General features: G+C 48.5%; 1 protein-coding gene across 2 annotated transcripts in view; it reads left to right on the forward strand.

Annotated features, from left to right (window-relative positions):
* Nucleotides 1-4,759: 4,759 nt before the first annotated feature.
* The window catches only part of LOC138670945 (cyclic AMP-dependent transcription factor ATF-7-like), a 105,145-nt gene continuing 94,400 nt past the window's right edge, over nucleotides 4,760-15,504 (forward strand). The window contains exon 1 of one of the 2 annotated variants that reach the window (XM_069758742.1): nucleotides 4,760-5,036. The gene's annotated coding sequence lies outside the window, so the exon portion shown is untranslated. The remainder of the gene's footprint in view (nucleotides 5,037-15,504) is intronic. The other variant, XM_069758743.1, reaches the window with a different exon arrangement.

Here is a 15,504-nt window from a genome sequence, read left to right on the forward strand (position 1 = left end):
GAAGAGGTGAACATAAGCATTGGATTACTCTGGCTGCACGGTGGACCAGTGTGGGTCAGTCTGGGCTGTGTGTGGGCCACTATGGGTCAGTGGGTGGTCTTTGCGACTAATGGGTAACAGTTTCTGTCAGGAGGGCAGCCATAACTCCGGCTTCTAACACTTTTCTGTTGTATTTTTTGGGGTAAAAATTCCTATGTGCAGAAGTCAGAAGAAAAATTTAACCCTTTATTTTTTAAAGGTGGCACTTTGTTTTTGTTTTTTTTAAATTGGTTAAAACATGTTAGGGTAAGTTCACACAGGGCGTTTTTGCTGCGTTTTTTTCTGCAGCAAAACCTGATCATCTTGGCAGGAAAGAAGCTGCGCCAAAAACGCAGGTTTAGCTGAGTTTTTGGTGTGTTTTTGCAGCGTTTTTGGTGATGTTTTTTCATGTTTTTTTTTCTCTTTGTGCATGCTAATAAAGTTGAGTGGACACAGAGGAAAAAAATCAACTTCTTGTAGATAGAATAGCTAGACTGATAGGATAGAATGAATAGCTTGATAGAATAGATTGATAGAATAGATAGAATGAATAGATTGATAGAATAGATACATTACCTGCGGTAACCTCTTCCCTGGCATTTTCCCACGGTGCAGAGGTTACCTCAGGTCAGGCTATGAGGGAGCGCAGGCTCGGTGACGTCACCGCTAGTTACTGAGCCTGTGCCCACTGAAGATGGCTCAACCATCATTGTCTCATTCAGGGGTAGATTAAGGGTAGCCAGGGCCCCGGCTGTTCAGACTCTGTGGGCCCCCCGATCATGTGACGGGGTCATGCGACGGGGTCATCATATACCTGAACCAGATTATTCCAGAAAAATAGTTGCTGAGTGAAACTCCACTTCTCACCTATCACACATTAACAGTTCCCATCACCAGATCACACATATAGCTGGCAGCTTTTGTTTTGGCCAAAAGATTTTTCAAGCCGCCACCATAACACGATAGACACTTTTGGCCGGGCCCTACTCTATTATAACCTATTAAATATTTGTTAAAATATGCAATACAATTTAGGTATATTTTTATTTATTTTTCCATTTTTAAAATGACCAATAATATCACATACAAGGAATACAACACCATGACCAGACCACATATTACCACCAGTGACCGAATCATAGCACATACTAAGAACAAATACCACTGCACCATGACCAGACCACATATTACCACTACAAAGTGACCAAATAGCACTTACAAGGAACAAATACCACAACACCATGTCCAGACCACTTATTACCACCACATAATGACCTAATACTGCAATACTGATCAGTAATAACCCCCCCCCCACAATACTAGCACCATAAGTGCCATTATACACAGGAAATCTGTACTCAGTATGCAGTGTCTGTGTATTATTATTATTATTTATTGTTATAGCGCCATTTATTCCATGGCGCTTTACATGTGAGGAGGGGTATACATAATGAAAACAAGTACAATAATCTTAAACAATACAAGTCATAACTGGTACAGGAGGAATGAGGACCCTGCCCGCGAAGGCTCACAATCTACAAGGGATGGGTGAGAATACAGTAGGTTATAGGTGTGTAGAGGTTATACAGTGATCACTGGTGACATTATACACAGGAGCTCTGTATATAGTATACAGTGTATAGTGTCAGTGTATAGGTAACACACTGACTCACCAGTGATGTCTCTAGGTGAAGTCCTTCATCTTTCATCCAGCACAGACCGCCATCACTTCATCCAGCCTGGACTTGTCTCTGCAGGAAATAACACAATTATCTCGAGCTCCGCTTGCAGAACACATTACTTCATTTTTCCCAACTTCTACATTACACCACATGAAGAAAAAAAGGCGACAGTGTCACTCTGCACAGTAACAGGACCGCCCCCCCCCCCATTTAAAACAGTATACTCAAAAAATAAAATAAATACATCACTGCAGTAATAATATCCCTTAATTAGCCCCTATGGTAATAATAATATCCCCTATCCTGGCCCCATGTATCTCTTTCCTGGCTCCTGCATATGTTCTCGCATCCTGCCCTCGTAAGTATCCATCCTGCCCCATATGATCTCCCCATCCTGCCCCATCAGTCTCCATCATATCCATCCTGCCCCATGATTCTGCACGATTTGTCTCCAATTCTGCCCCATGTCTTTCATTCTGCCCCGTGTCTCCAATCATGCCCCGTATCTACATTCTGCCCATGTCTCCAGTCCTGTCCCCAGTGTGTCCAGCATCTCTGCCCCCAGTGTGTCCAGCATCTCTGCCCCCAATGTGTCCAGCATCTCTGCCCCCAATGTGTCCAGCATCTCTGCCCCAAATGTGTCCAGCATCTCTGCCCCAAATGTGTCCAGCATCTCTGCCCCAAATGTGTCCAGCATCTCTGCCCCAAATGTGTCCAGCATCTCTGCCCCAAATGTGTCCAGCATCTCTGCCCCCAATGTGTCCACTCGCCGGTGACTGACAATGACATCAGATGCCGGCGACGTGTGCGCTGCGGCTGACGTCAGCTGCCAGCCTCCGATTGGCTGGCGGTTGTTAACTATTGACGTGCAGGTGCGGGCCCGCACGTCAATAGCGTTAAACTGCCGCAGTGCCGATAGAGCAGATGAGACGGGGCCTGATCCGCCCCCCCTCTGCCCACCGAGCCAATACGCCAGTCATGGCAGCAATGCCCTGATGGCGGCGGTCAATCTGGGCCCACCACTGGGCCCTGGGCTACCGCCCAGATTGACCGCACTATAATCCGTCCTGGTCTCATTCATTCCCCAGTAGCGGTCGCATTAGCATCGCTCCCGGTTGTTAGCTTTATCTCCCCCGGTTGTTAGCTTTATCTCCCCCAGATACTGCGTGGGACACTCATTATATTGGGCTGCGACGGATCAGGGAGTATACTTTTGTTTTTTTATTTTATTTTTATTACAGAAGATCGAGGGTTTTGCTTTGGAACAGTAGAACAATAAAAAGACTAAAAAACTGTGTTGTTTTATTTCATTAAAAGACGTGTGTGTGTGTGTGTGTTTATTTAACCCTTTAATTACTATAGGATTAGTAATAAATAGGTCTCTTACTGACGCCTCTCCATTACTAAGCAGGCTTAATGTCACCTTACAATAGCAAGGTGACATTAACCCCTCATTACCCTGCTTGCCACTGCTACAGGACAAGTGGGAAGAGGCGGGCAAAGCGTCAGATAAATGTGCCTTTTCTGGGCAGCTGTGGGCTGCTATTTTTAGGCTGGGGGGCCTATATCAATGGCCCCTTACAAGCCTGAGAATACCAGCCCCCAGCTGTGAGCTTTAGCAAGGCTGGTTGTCAAAAGTCGGGGTGACCCCACGCCGTTTTTTAAAATTATTTAAATATTTTTTTTTAAAAAAAAGCGTGAGAACCCCTCTATTTTTGATAACTAGCCTTGCTGAAGCTGACATCAGGGGGTTGCAGCCCCCAGCTGTGAGTTTTGTCTGGCTGGTTATCAAAATTAGGGGGGAACCCACGCTTTTTTTTTTTTTTAATTTATTTATAGCGCAGGTGTGGAGGATGAAAACTCCCATCTGCCGCTCCTGCGTTCACTGTAATTAGCGGCTGTAGGTGTCAGATGATGGGAGCAGTAGTCCCATCAGCTGACACCAGTGATCGGAGGTGAAGTTTACACCTCCGATCACAGCTGAGTGATCACGCTGACTTCTGACAGCGTGGGAACCGCAGCTCTCTGACCGGCAGGAAGGATTTCCCCGCCGATCAGAAGCGGTGTTAGCCGTGCTGTCATGCATATGACAGTGTGTCAAACACTGTAAGGTCGGACCCCCCATTCAAGTGAATGGGGATCGCGTCCGCTCTGCTGGATGACAGGCTGTATAGACGCATCATGCAGCCTGCCATCTAGATGTAGCGGAGCCGAGTGTGACGTCACATCCGGGTGTCCTTGACTTTTCTGCAGCACATACGCTACAAAAGACAACCTAGTGTATTTGTAGCGTTTTTTCACCATCCATTCAAGTCAATGGGGGAAAAAACGCTGCAAAGCACAAAATACTGATCACGCAAAAAACCATTGTGTGTGCATGAGATTTCTGAAATCCCATAGGCTTTGGTGGTACTGTACAAAGTAGCTGAAAATTAGCATTAAAAAAGCAGCAAAAATGCCCAGTGTGAACTTAACTTAATGTGACTCACGGCTCTGTAAGGAATCATAGAATCATAAAAATTGGGGGAAAAAAAATCTAAAAACAGGAATTTGTCGCAAGTTCAGCCGCATCTGTTTCCTCAGGAGTCAGAGGCGCACAAGGAACATGTCCTGCTCCAAATCAGAAGGACCGCCAGGTCATGTGACAGTCTGACATCACATGACAGAGGGCAGGCTGCAGGCCAGGTAAGAGGGCTGCTGCTGTGAGGGCGTCATCCTGTGGGGGCGCACTCCACAGCCGGAGCCCCCTCTCCTATCTCACAGTTGGGGGTCTCCTATTCTGTCATCTCAGCAGCAGAACTCCACTTCGTACACATAGCACATACATGTAGTAATATCACATGACCAGCAGAGGGCGCTCTGCATCTTTTGACGCCGAGATTCCCATAGACAGCCCGCCCACATACCACGGCGGACCCTCGGCTCCACCCACTCACATTCCTGTCAGTCATCATAGCTCCGCCCCCTTAGATGTCAGCGTCTGGCCCCTCCCCATCCCCTGACAGTCAGCTGGAAGTGCTGCACGTCACGAGGCCGGAGCCTGCCCCGCCCATGTTGTTCTCGCGAGAGTCGACGATCGGGGCGCCCGCGCTGCTGTAGGTTGCTGCCGGAGGAGAACGGGGCCGGGACTCGGAGGGAACAGAAACCTGACACGGTGAGAGACCGCGGCCGAGAGCTGAGGCGTCCGTAACCCACACGCTGCATGTCACGTACGGATTCTCCGACACAACGCCCCAAATACCCCAGAGGTTCAGAGAGGCCCAGACCGGGGAGACGCCCCCGTCCTGAGGGCTGCAGAGCACAGCCAATAGGAGGCGGAGTATGAACAAGTGACAGGTAGGACACCCAATAGGAAGCAGCAGGAGGCGGGATCTGAAAGAGGCCCGGGACAGAGTGTTCCAATCTCAGCAGACTACATGTCTGTCTGCGCTGCCGGCCAAGTGTCTGCGACCCGAGTGTCTGCTCCCCGCCAGGGGCCGGCCCGGGGGTCCTCTGCCCACACGACCCCTAGTGTCTGCTCCCCGCCAGGGGCCGGCCCGGGGGTCCTCTGCCCACACGACCCCTAGTGTCTGCTCCCCGCCAGGGGCCGGCCCGGGGGTCCTCTGCCCACACGACCCCTAGTGTCTGCTCCCCGCCAGGGGCCGGCCCGGGGGTCCTCTGCCCACACGACCCCTAGTGTCTGCTCCCCGCCAGGGGCCGGCCCGGGGGTCCTCTGCCCACACGACCCCTAGTGTCTGCTCCCCGCCAGGGGCCGGCCCGGGGGTCCTCTGCCCACACGACCCCTAGTGTCTGCTCCCCGCCATGGGCTGGTCCCGGGGGTCCACTGCCCACACGACCCCTAGTGTCTGCTCCCCGCCAGGGGCCGGCCCAGGGGTTCTCTGCCCACACGACCCCTAGTGTCTGCTCCCCGCCATGGGCTGGTCCCGGGGGTCCACTGCCCACACGACCCCTAGTGTCTGCTCCCCGCCAGGGGCCGGCCCAGGGGTTCTCTGCCCACACGACCCCTAGTGTCTGCTCCCCGCCAGGGGCCGGCCCAGGGGTCCTCTGCCCACACGACCCCTAGTGTCTGCTCCCCGCCAGGGGCCGGCCCAGGGGTTCTCTGCCCACACGACCCCTAGTGTCTGCTCCCCGCCAGGGGCCGGCCCAGGGGTCCTCTGCCCACACGACCCCTAGTGTCTGCTCCCCGCCAGGGGCCGGCCCAGGGGTCCTCTGCCCACACGACCCCTAGTGTCTGCTCCCCGCCAGGGGCCGGCCCAGGGGTCCTCTGCCCACACGACCCCTAGTGTCTGCTCCCCGCCAGGGGCCGGCCCGGGGGTCCACTGCCCACACGACCCCTAGTGTCTGCTCCCCGCCAGGGGCCGGCCCAGGGGTTCTCTGCCCACACGACCCCTAGTGTCTGCTCCCCGCCAGGGGCCGGCCCGGGGGTCCTCTGCCCACACGACCCCTAGTGTCTGCTCCCAGCCACGGGCTTGTCCCAGTTGTCCACTGCCCACACGACCCCTAGTGTCTGCTCCCCGCCATGGGCTGGTCCCGGGGGTCCACTGCCCACACGACCCCTAGTGTCTGCTCCCTGCCAGGGGCTGGCCTGGGGGTCCTCTGCCCGCACAACCCCTAGTGTCTGCTCCCAGCCACGGGCTGGTCCTGGGGGTCCACTGCCCACACGACCCCGAGTGTCTGCTCCCAGCCATGGGCTGGTCCCGGGGGTCCTCTGCCCACACGACCCCGAGTGTCTGCTCCCTGCCAGGGGCCGGCCTGGGGGTCCTCTGCCCACACGACCCCTAGTGTCTGCTCCCAGCCACGGGCTGGTCCCGGGTGTCCACTGCCCACACGACCCCTAGTGTCTGCTCCCAGCCATGGGCTGGTCCCGGGTGGTCCGCTGCCCGCACGACACCGAGTGTCTGCTCCTTGCCAGCGGCCAGCTCCAGGAGACTGCGGTCCCTGTAACCCCAAGTGTCTGCTCCAACTCCCAAGAGTCTGCTCCCTGCCAGGGGTCTGCCGTGGGGGGTCTACCGCTCACACAACCCCAAGAGTGTGCATCCTGCCAGCCTTGGGGGTCTGCTGTTCTACTGTCCCCGGAACCCCAAGTGTCTACTTCCCTCTAGTGGCTGGCCGGGGGTCTTCTGCCCCATGCCAGGGTCAGCCCACGAGTGTCTGCTGATACTGAGTGTCTGTCTGGTCCCTGCCGGCCGCCGACTCTGGGGGTCTCCTCCCCACTACGGGCCATCCCCGAGTTTCTTCTTCCCTTGTGACTTGCCCCACCCACCGTGGGTCGGTCCCAAATGTCTCCTCCCCACCAGCAACCGGCCCAGAGGTCTGCTCTCGCCCAGGGGTGCCCAATGTTGAGTACCTTGTGCCAGACATATGTTGCCCACGTCTGAGTGTGCTGTGACCTCCTGCGCAGTGTTGTAGTTCTGCTCACTACCATGCTGGTGGTGCCTGTTCATGGTTTTCCCCTCTGTCTGACAGATGATGCGGTGTTCCTAACAGTCTGGTGTATCGATGTTTTGACGTTTAGTGGCTTTTTTAGGGGTCTGTGAGATCATGAGAGGATTGTGAAGGCATTGTATTTTTACCGGAGGACACATGAGCCCGTTATTCGGAAACGCCGTCTATATCTGATCAGGAGGCTTTGGCTTCCTCTGCCGATGAGGTGTCTGAAAGGGTCAGTGCTGGTGTAAGCCCCTTTATACAGTTTGTACAGAGTAGATTGGTGGGGGTCCTCAGTTTCATACCCTGATCCCATAATAATGGTCTGTCCTAAAAACCATCAATGTCTTGAGCCTGTAACTCAGTGTTCCCCAACTCCGGTCCTCATAGTCACCAACAGGTCATGTTTTCAAGATTTGCTTAGTATTGCCCAGGTGATAATTGCATCACTTTCACAGGCAATAAATCCATAACCTGTGAAATAAGGAAATCCTGAAAACATGACCTGTTGGTGGCTCTTGATGACTGGAGTTGGGGAACACTGCTTTAACCCTTGTAACATTTGCTTTGGGTCTTATATTTTGCTCTTTTAGTTAGAAACCTCATAAGGTGCTTTCCATTCTCCTCCCATGTTGTAGTAAATACTTGCATTTTTCCATTAAAGGGAATTTGTCACTAGGTTTTTGCCACCTAATCTGAATAATGTAGATACAGATTCCCTGATTATAGTGGTATGACACTTACTGGATTGCTTGCTGCAGTTTTGACTAAAAAAAATTGCTGTTTTATCAGCAGGAGATTATCACTGGTGGACTAGTAAATCTGCTACCATGTCGTCCTCCATATTCATGAGCTCGGTATATCTTCATCCACACCACTGATTGGCAACTGTTTGCCTATGCACAGTGCACACAGAAAGCTGCCAATCAGTGGTGGGGGCAGGATTATACAGAGTTTACAAATATGGAGGACGACATGGCAGCACATTTACTGGTCCCTCCAATGATAAAATCACTGTTTTATCAGCAGTAGATAATCGAACCTACAGCAGACAGCACCAGCAGGTGACACATCACTGGATTCATGGTCTCTATCCCTACATTAAGCTGCTCTCAGATTAGGTGGCAAAAAACTTGTTACAGATTCCCTTTTATAGAGGTTGTCACTTAGAAAAAACCCTAAACTACGTTACTCGCCTCGCTGAGTCTCCACCACTACATCTGTTCCTGGCTACAGTGCTGACGTCATGTCAGCAGTGTGGCAGCCAATCAGTGAGCTCAGTCGCCCATTAAGTCTGTATGGGCAGAGTCTCTGAGCTCACTGATTGGCTGTCCATGTGATGTCAGCACTGCAGACAATAGCAGGCTTCTCAGGCATCAGCGCAGAACCTGGGGAAGGTGAGTAAAGCCAGTTTTTTTTAAACAAACTGCTCATGGATACTTTGTTGGTCTGGTCCTTTGGTTTTACATCTGGAAATGTCTGAATAAATTGATAACTGGGAGTTGTCACGTACAGCCCGAAACTGTCAGCACTGATTGGACAATGTCAGTGTGTACGGACGCACCCCCAGCTCGTAACGCCCAAGTGTCAATTTATTCATATATTTCCAGAGGCGTAACAGAGGAACGGCACAATGCAGAGTTATGGGAAGTTTACCCTGAATGACTACAATAGGGCATGCCATCACGGACAGCGGAGCTGTCAGAGGAGCCGATCTTTGTGCTCATCATGGCTATGTCTCAGTGACGCCTCCTGTGGTCGCTCCTCATTGTGACCTATGATTTTTGGTACCTGTAGTGACTTCACGAGCCGGGCTCAGTGTGACAATTCTGTCACACTGGATTGAGGGTCCTAAAAGTGAACTGTGCAGTATTTGACAAGGGACCACCTGAACGAAGGCAATAAGTAAAGACCCTGCTGTAGTGACCGAAGGGTGCATTATTACTAAGGGGTCTGCTCATCATGGTTTGGTCTGGATGTAGTGGCTTTATAGATGTAGTGGCCTGTAGTCAGGTTTATGTAGCCCAACTGTGGTGGTCCATGAATTGCTGCAAGCAAGAACCTTGGGGGGGGTCTTCCTTCCATGACTTCCAGATTCTCTAATGGTATACTCAAACTAAAAAAAAAAAATTATCAAAATCGGTAGTGTCTATTCTGCAGATTTCACTCCATCCATTGCACACTTTTGAATGACTTCATGTCCTTTCCATGCAGACTTTTTTCTGGAGAGTGTGGATGAGGTTTTCAATTTGCTATGAACTTTTCAACCTTATGTGTGAATGAACAAGTGCCCTGTCGGATTCTGTCTGCCCTATGTGAACATAGTGTTAAGGTGCATTTACAGCGCGTTGTTATGGTATGTACACCATGGGTTTATGAGAAATCGCTCCTGTCAAACCAATCTAATCAGTTTTTATGAAGAGGTAAGCTATAGGCTGGACCACGGTGAGTCATTGGACGTGGTATATCTCGATTTTTCCAAAGCGTTTGATACCGTGCCGCACAAGAGGTTGGTACACAAAATGAGAATGCTTGGTCTGGGGGAAAATGTGTGTAAATGGGTTAGTAACTGGCTTAGTGATAGAAAGCAGAGGGTGGTTATAAATGGTATAGTCTCTAACTGGGTCGCTGTGACCAGTGGGGTACCGCAGGGGTCAGTATTGGGACCTGTTCTCTTCAACATATTCATTAATGATCTGGTAGAAGGTTTACACAGTAAAATATCGATATTTGCAGATGATACAAAACTATGTAAAGCAGTTAATACAAGAGAAGATAGTATTCTGCTACAGATGGATCTGGATAAGTTGGAAACTTGGGCTGAAAGGTGGCAGATGAGGTTTAACAATGATAAATGTAAGGTTATACACATGGGAAGAAGGAATCAATGTCACCATTACACACTGAACGGGAAACCACTGGGTAAATCTGACAGGGAGAAGGACTTGGGGATCCTAGTTAATGATAAACTTACCTGGAGCAGCCAGTGCCAGGCAGCAGCTGCCAAGGCAAACAGGATCATGGGGTGCATTAAAAGAGGTCTGGATACACATGATGAGAGCATTATACTGCCTCTGTACAAATCCCTAGTTAGACCGCACATGGAGTACTGTGTCCAGTTTTGGGCACCGGTGCTCAGGAAGGATATAATGGAACTAGAGAGAGTACAAAGGAGGGCAACAAAATTAATAAAGGGGATGGGAGAACTACAATACCCAGATAGATTAGCGAAATTAGGATTATTTAGTCTAGAAAAAAGACGACTGAGGGGCGATCTAATAACCATGTATAAGTATATAAGGGGACAATACAAATATCTCGCTGAGGATCTGTTTATACCAAGGAAGGTGACGGGCACAAGGGGGCATTCTTTGCGTCTGGAGGAGAGAAGGTTTTTCCACCAACATAGAAGAGGATTCTTTACTGTTAGGGCAGTGAGAATCTGGAATTGCTTGCCTGAGGAGGTGGTGATGGCGAACTCAGTCGAGGGGTTCAAGAGAGGCCTGGATGTCTTCCTGGAGCAGAACAATATTGTATCATACAATTATTAGGTTCTGTAGAAGGACGTAGATCTGGGGATTTATTATGATGGAATATAGGCTGAACTGGATGGACAAATGTCTTTTTTCGGCCTTACTAACTATGTTACTATGTTACACACTGCGGATCTGTTTTCCATGAGTTTACAGTACCATGTAAACCTATGGAAAACAAAATCCGCACATGCTGCGGAAAAAAACGTGCGGAAACGCAGCGGTTTACATTCCGCAGCATGTCAATTCTTCGGATTCTGCTGCGGTTTACACCTGCTCCATAATAGGAATCCGCAGGTGTAAAACCGCAGGTGGAATCTGCACAAAAAACAAAGGTAATTCCGCAGGTAATCCGCAGTGCGGTTTACCTGCAGATTTACAAAAACAGGTGCGGAAAAATCTGCAGACATCCCACCTACGTGTGCACATAGCCTTATAGGGAGGGAGCAGTCCGTGAAATCCTCAATGTCAATGTTCAGTCAGTAAGTACAGACTGCCAATCACTCAACAAAAGAGCACACCGCTCGTTCGTCAGGTGAAATCAACTTTTGGCTTGATTAAAAGTTAATCGTTCTCAGCAGCATATCGCCCTGTGTAATCAGGACATTAGCAGTCTGTGCATTTGGGCTCATACTCACTTGCGAGAAACTCTGATGAGTCTTGCACATCAATACCCGGCACTCAGGAGCGGAGCGTGCGGCTGCATGTATTGCTATGTGGCCGCACGCTCCGATCTTAGTGCCGGGTATTGACGTGCGAGACTCATCCGAGTTTCTCGCAAGTGAGTATGAGCCCTTTGATACAGAGTCTGACTGGCTTAAGGGGGTTGTTGCCTTTTAGTAAATGTCCGTACCCAGCTGCAGGCTATTATTATTAAACATCCAGGGATTCAAGCTTCAAACCAGGGATTCAAGCTTCAAACCAGGGATTCAAGCTTCAGGAGGCTAATTTGCATATTCCAGGTGCCTTCTGGGAGAAGCGAAGTCTCCCTAAGCTAGAAGATCGTTGGATACAGCCGGGACCAGCTGCTTCGAAAGCATCACCAAACCAGGGATTCAAGCTTCAGGAGGCTAATTTGCATATTCCAGGTGCCTTCTGGGAGAAGCGAAGTCTCCCTAAGCTAGAAGATCGTTGGATACAGCCGGGACCAGCTGCTTCGAAAGCATCACCAAACCGCGCGCCTTACGGCGCGTGAATTTTTGCCTGTAGGACATTATTGCAAGAGAGCTTGGCTGAGTAGATTACACAAGAAGGAAAACACACAGCAAGTCAGCAGGATCTAGGAGCAACATGGCAGATGTGACAACCTACATGGTGAGCTGCAGCATGTGCTACATGTTCACAGATCGACCAGAAGAAGAATCCAATTTCACCTGTCAGAAGTGTAGACTAGTGGCCCTTTTAGAAGAAAAGGTGCGGGGTCTGGAAGAAAGAATAGCAACTTTGAAACTCATCAAAGAGAATGAAGACTTTCTAGACAGAACAGAAGCATCTCTACTGGTCACAGAAGGTGCAAAAAGTGTCAGAGAACCTCCAAAAGCAGATGAGTGGAAGCATGTGACCAAAAGAAGCAAGAAGACCATGGAGAAATCACCAACCACACAACTGAAGAACCGATATCAAATCTTTGTAGAGGATGAAGATGGCACACCTAAGAATGAAGCAATACCAGCAAGCAAAAAAGAAAAGGGCACACAGCAACAAGTGACAGCAAAAAGTACAGCCAAGAAGCAACGAAGAGTGGTGGTGGTGGGAGACTCACTACTGAGAGGCACCGAAGCAGCCATCTGCAGACCGGACATAACTGCAAGAGAAGTATGCTGCCTTCCAGGTGCGATGATCAAGGATGTGACCGATAGGATACCAAAGCTCTTCAGCTCCAAGGACGTCCACCCATTTCTTCTGATACATGTTGGCACCAATGACACGGCAAGGAAGGACCTACCGACAATCTGCAAGGACTTTGAAGAGTTGGGGAAGAAAGTAAAGGAACTGGATGCACAGGTAGTTTTTTCTTCTATCCTTCCAGTAGACGGGCATGGCACCAGGAGATGGAACAGGATCCTTGATGCAAACAACTGGCTAAGACGATGGTGCAGACAACAAGGATTTGGATTCCTGGACCACGGTGTGAATTACTGGTATGATGGACTCCTCGCCAGAGACGGACTACACCTCAACAAACCTGGGAAACACACATTCGCCAGAAGACTCGCTACACTCATCAGGAGGGCGTTAAACTAGAAGAAGAGGGGACGGGAAGAAAAACATTAGACTCGAACAAAGACGACCCAGGAAAACATACTCAGAAGGGAGGTAAGAACATTTCTAAAACAATCCACAGTGAGGAGATTGGAACAAAACAAAATCCTCTAAACTGCATGCTCGCAAACGCCAGAAGCCTGACAAACAAGATGGAAGAACTAGAAGCAGAAATATCTACAGGTAACTTTGACATAGTGGGAATAACCGAGACATGGTTAGATGAAAGCTATGACTGGGCAGTTAACTTACAGGGTTACAGTCTGTTTAGAAAGGATCGTAAAAATCGGAGAGGAGGAGGGGTTTGTCTCTATGTAAAGTCTTGTCTAAAGTCCACTTTAAGGGAGGATATTAGCGAAGGGAATGAGGATGTCGAGTCCATATGGGTTGAAATTCATGGAGGGAAAAATGGTAACAAAATTCTCATTGGGGTCTGTTACAAACCCCCAAATATAACAGACAGCATGGAAAGTCTACTTCTAAAGCAGATAGATGAAGCTGCAACCCATAATGAGGTCCTGGTTATGGGGGACTTTAACTACCCGGATATTAACTGGGAAACAGAAACCTGTGAAACCCATAAAGGCAACAGGTTTCTGCTAATAACCAAGAAAAATTATCTTTCACAATTGGTGCAGAATCCAACCAGAGGAGCAGCACTTTTAGACCTAATACTATCTAATAGACCTGACAGAATAACAAATCTGCAGGTGGTTGGGCATTTAGGAAATAGCGACCACAATATTGTGCAGTTTCACCTGTCTTTCACTAGGGGGACTTGTCAGGGAGTCACAAAAACATTGAACTTTAGGAAGGCAAAGTTTGAACAGCTTAGAGATGCCCTTAATCTGGTAGACTGGGACAATATCCTCAGAAATGAGAATACAGATAATAAATGGGAAATGTTTAAGAACATCCTAAATAGGCAGTGTAAGCGGTTTATACCTTGTGGGAATAAAAGGACTAGAAATAGGAAAAACCCAATGTGGCTAAACAAAGAAGTAAGACAGGCAATTAACAGTAAAAAGAACGCATTTGCACTACTAAAGCAGGATGGCACCATTGAAGCTCTAAAAAACTATAGGGAGAAAAATACTTTATCTAAAAAACTAATTAAAGCTGCCAAAAAGGAAACAGAGAAGCACATTGCTAAGGAGAGTAAAACTAATCCCAAACTGTTCTTCAACTATATCAATAGTAAAAGAATAAAAACTGAAAATGTAGGCCCCTTAAAAAATAGTGAGGAAAGAATGGTTGTAGATGACGAGGAAAAAGCTAACATATTAAACACCTTCTTCTCCACGGTATTCACGGTGGAAAATGAAATGCTAGGTGAAATCCCAAGAAACAATGAAAACCCTATATTAAGGGTCACCAATCTAACCCAAGAAGAGGTGCGAAACCGGCTAAATAAGATTAAAATAGATAAATCTCCGGGTCCGGATGGCATACACCCACGAGTACTAAGAGAACTAAGTAATGTAATAGATAAACCATTATTTCTTATTTTTAGTGACTCTATAGCGACAGGGTCTGTTCCGCAGGACTGGCGCATAGCAAATGTGGTGCCAATATTCAAAAAGGGCTCTAAAAGTGAACCTGGAAATTATAGGCCAGTAAGTCTAACCTCTATTGTTGGTAAAATATTTGAAGGGTTTCTGAGGGATGTTATTCTGGATTATCTCAATGAGAATAACTGTTTAACTCCATATCAGCATGGGTTTATGAGAAATCGCTCCTGTCAAACCAATCTAATCAGTTTTTATGAAGAGGTAAGCTATAGACTGGACCACGGTGAGTCATTGGACGTGGTATATCTCGATTTTTCCAAAGCGTTTGATACCGTGCCGCACAAGAGGTTGGTACACAAAATGAGAATGCTTGGTCTGGGGGAAAATGTGTGTAAATGGGTTAGTAACTGGCTTAGTGATAGAAAGCAGAGGGTGGTTATAAATGGTATAGTCTCTAACTGGGTCGCTGTGACCAGTGGGGTACCGCAGGGGTCAGTATTGGGACCTGTTCTCTTCAACATATTCATTAATGATCTGGTAGAAGGTTTACACAGTAAAATATCGATATTTGCAGATGATACAAAACTATGTAAAGCAGTTAATACAAGAGAAGATAGTATTCTGCTACAGATGGATCTGGATAAGTTGGAAACTTGGGCTGAAAGGTGGCAGATGAGGTTTAACAATGATAAATGTAAGGTTATACACATGGGAAGAGGGAATCAATATCACCATTACACACTGAACGGGAAACCACTGGGTAAATCTGACAGGGAGAAGGACTTGGGGATCCTAGTTAATGATAAACTTACCTGGAGCAGCCAGTGCCAGGCAGCAGCTGCCAAGGCAAACAGGATCATGGGGTGCATTAAAAGAGGTCTGGATACACATGATGAGAGCATTATACTGCCTCTGTACAAATCCCTAGTTAGACCGCACATGGAGTACTGTGTCCAGTTTTGGGCACCGGTGCTCAGGAAGGATATAATGGAACTAGAGAGAGTACAAAGGAGGGCAACAAAATTAATAAAGGGGATGGGAGAACTACAATACCCAGATAGATTAGCGAAA

The sequence above is a fragment of the Ranitomeya imitator genome, chromosome 3 (genome assembly GCF_032444005.1).
Source record: "Ranitomeya imitator isolate aRanImi1 chromosome 3, aRanImi1.pri, whole genome shotgun sequence".
Classification (NCBI taxonomy): domain Eukaryota; kingdom Metazoa; phylum Chordata; class Amphibia; order Anura; family Dendrobatidae; genus Ranitomeya; species Ranitomeya imitator.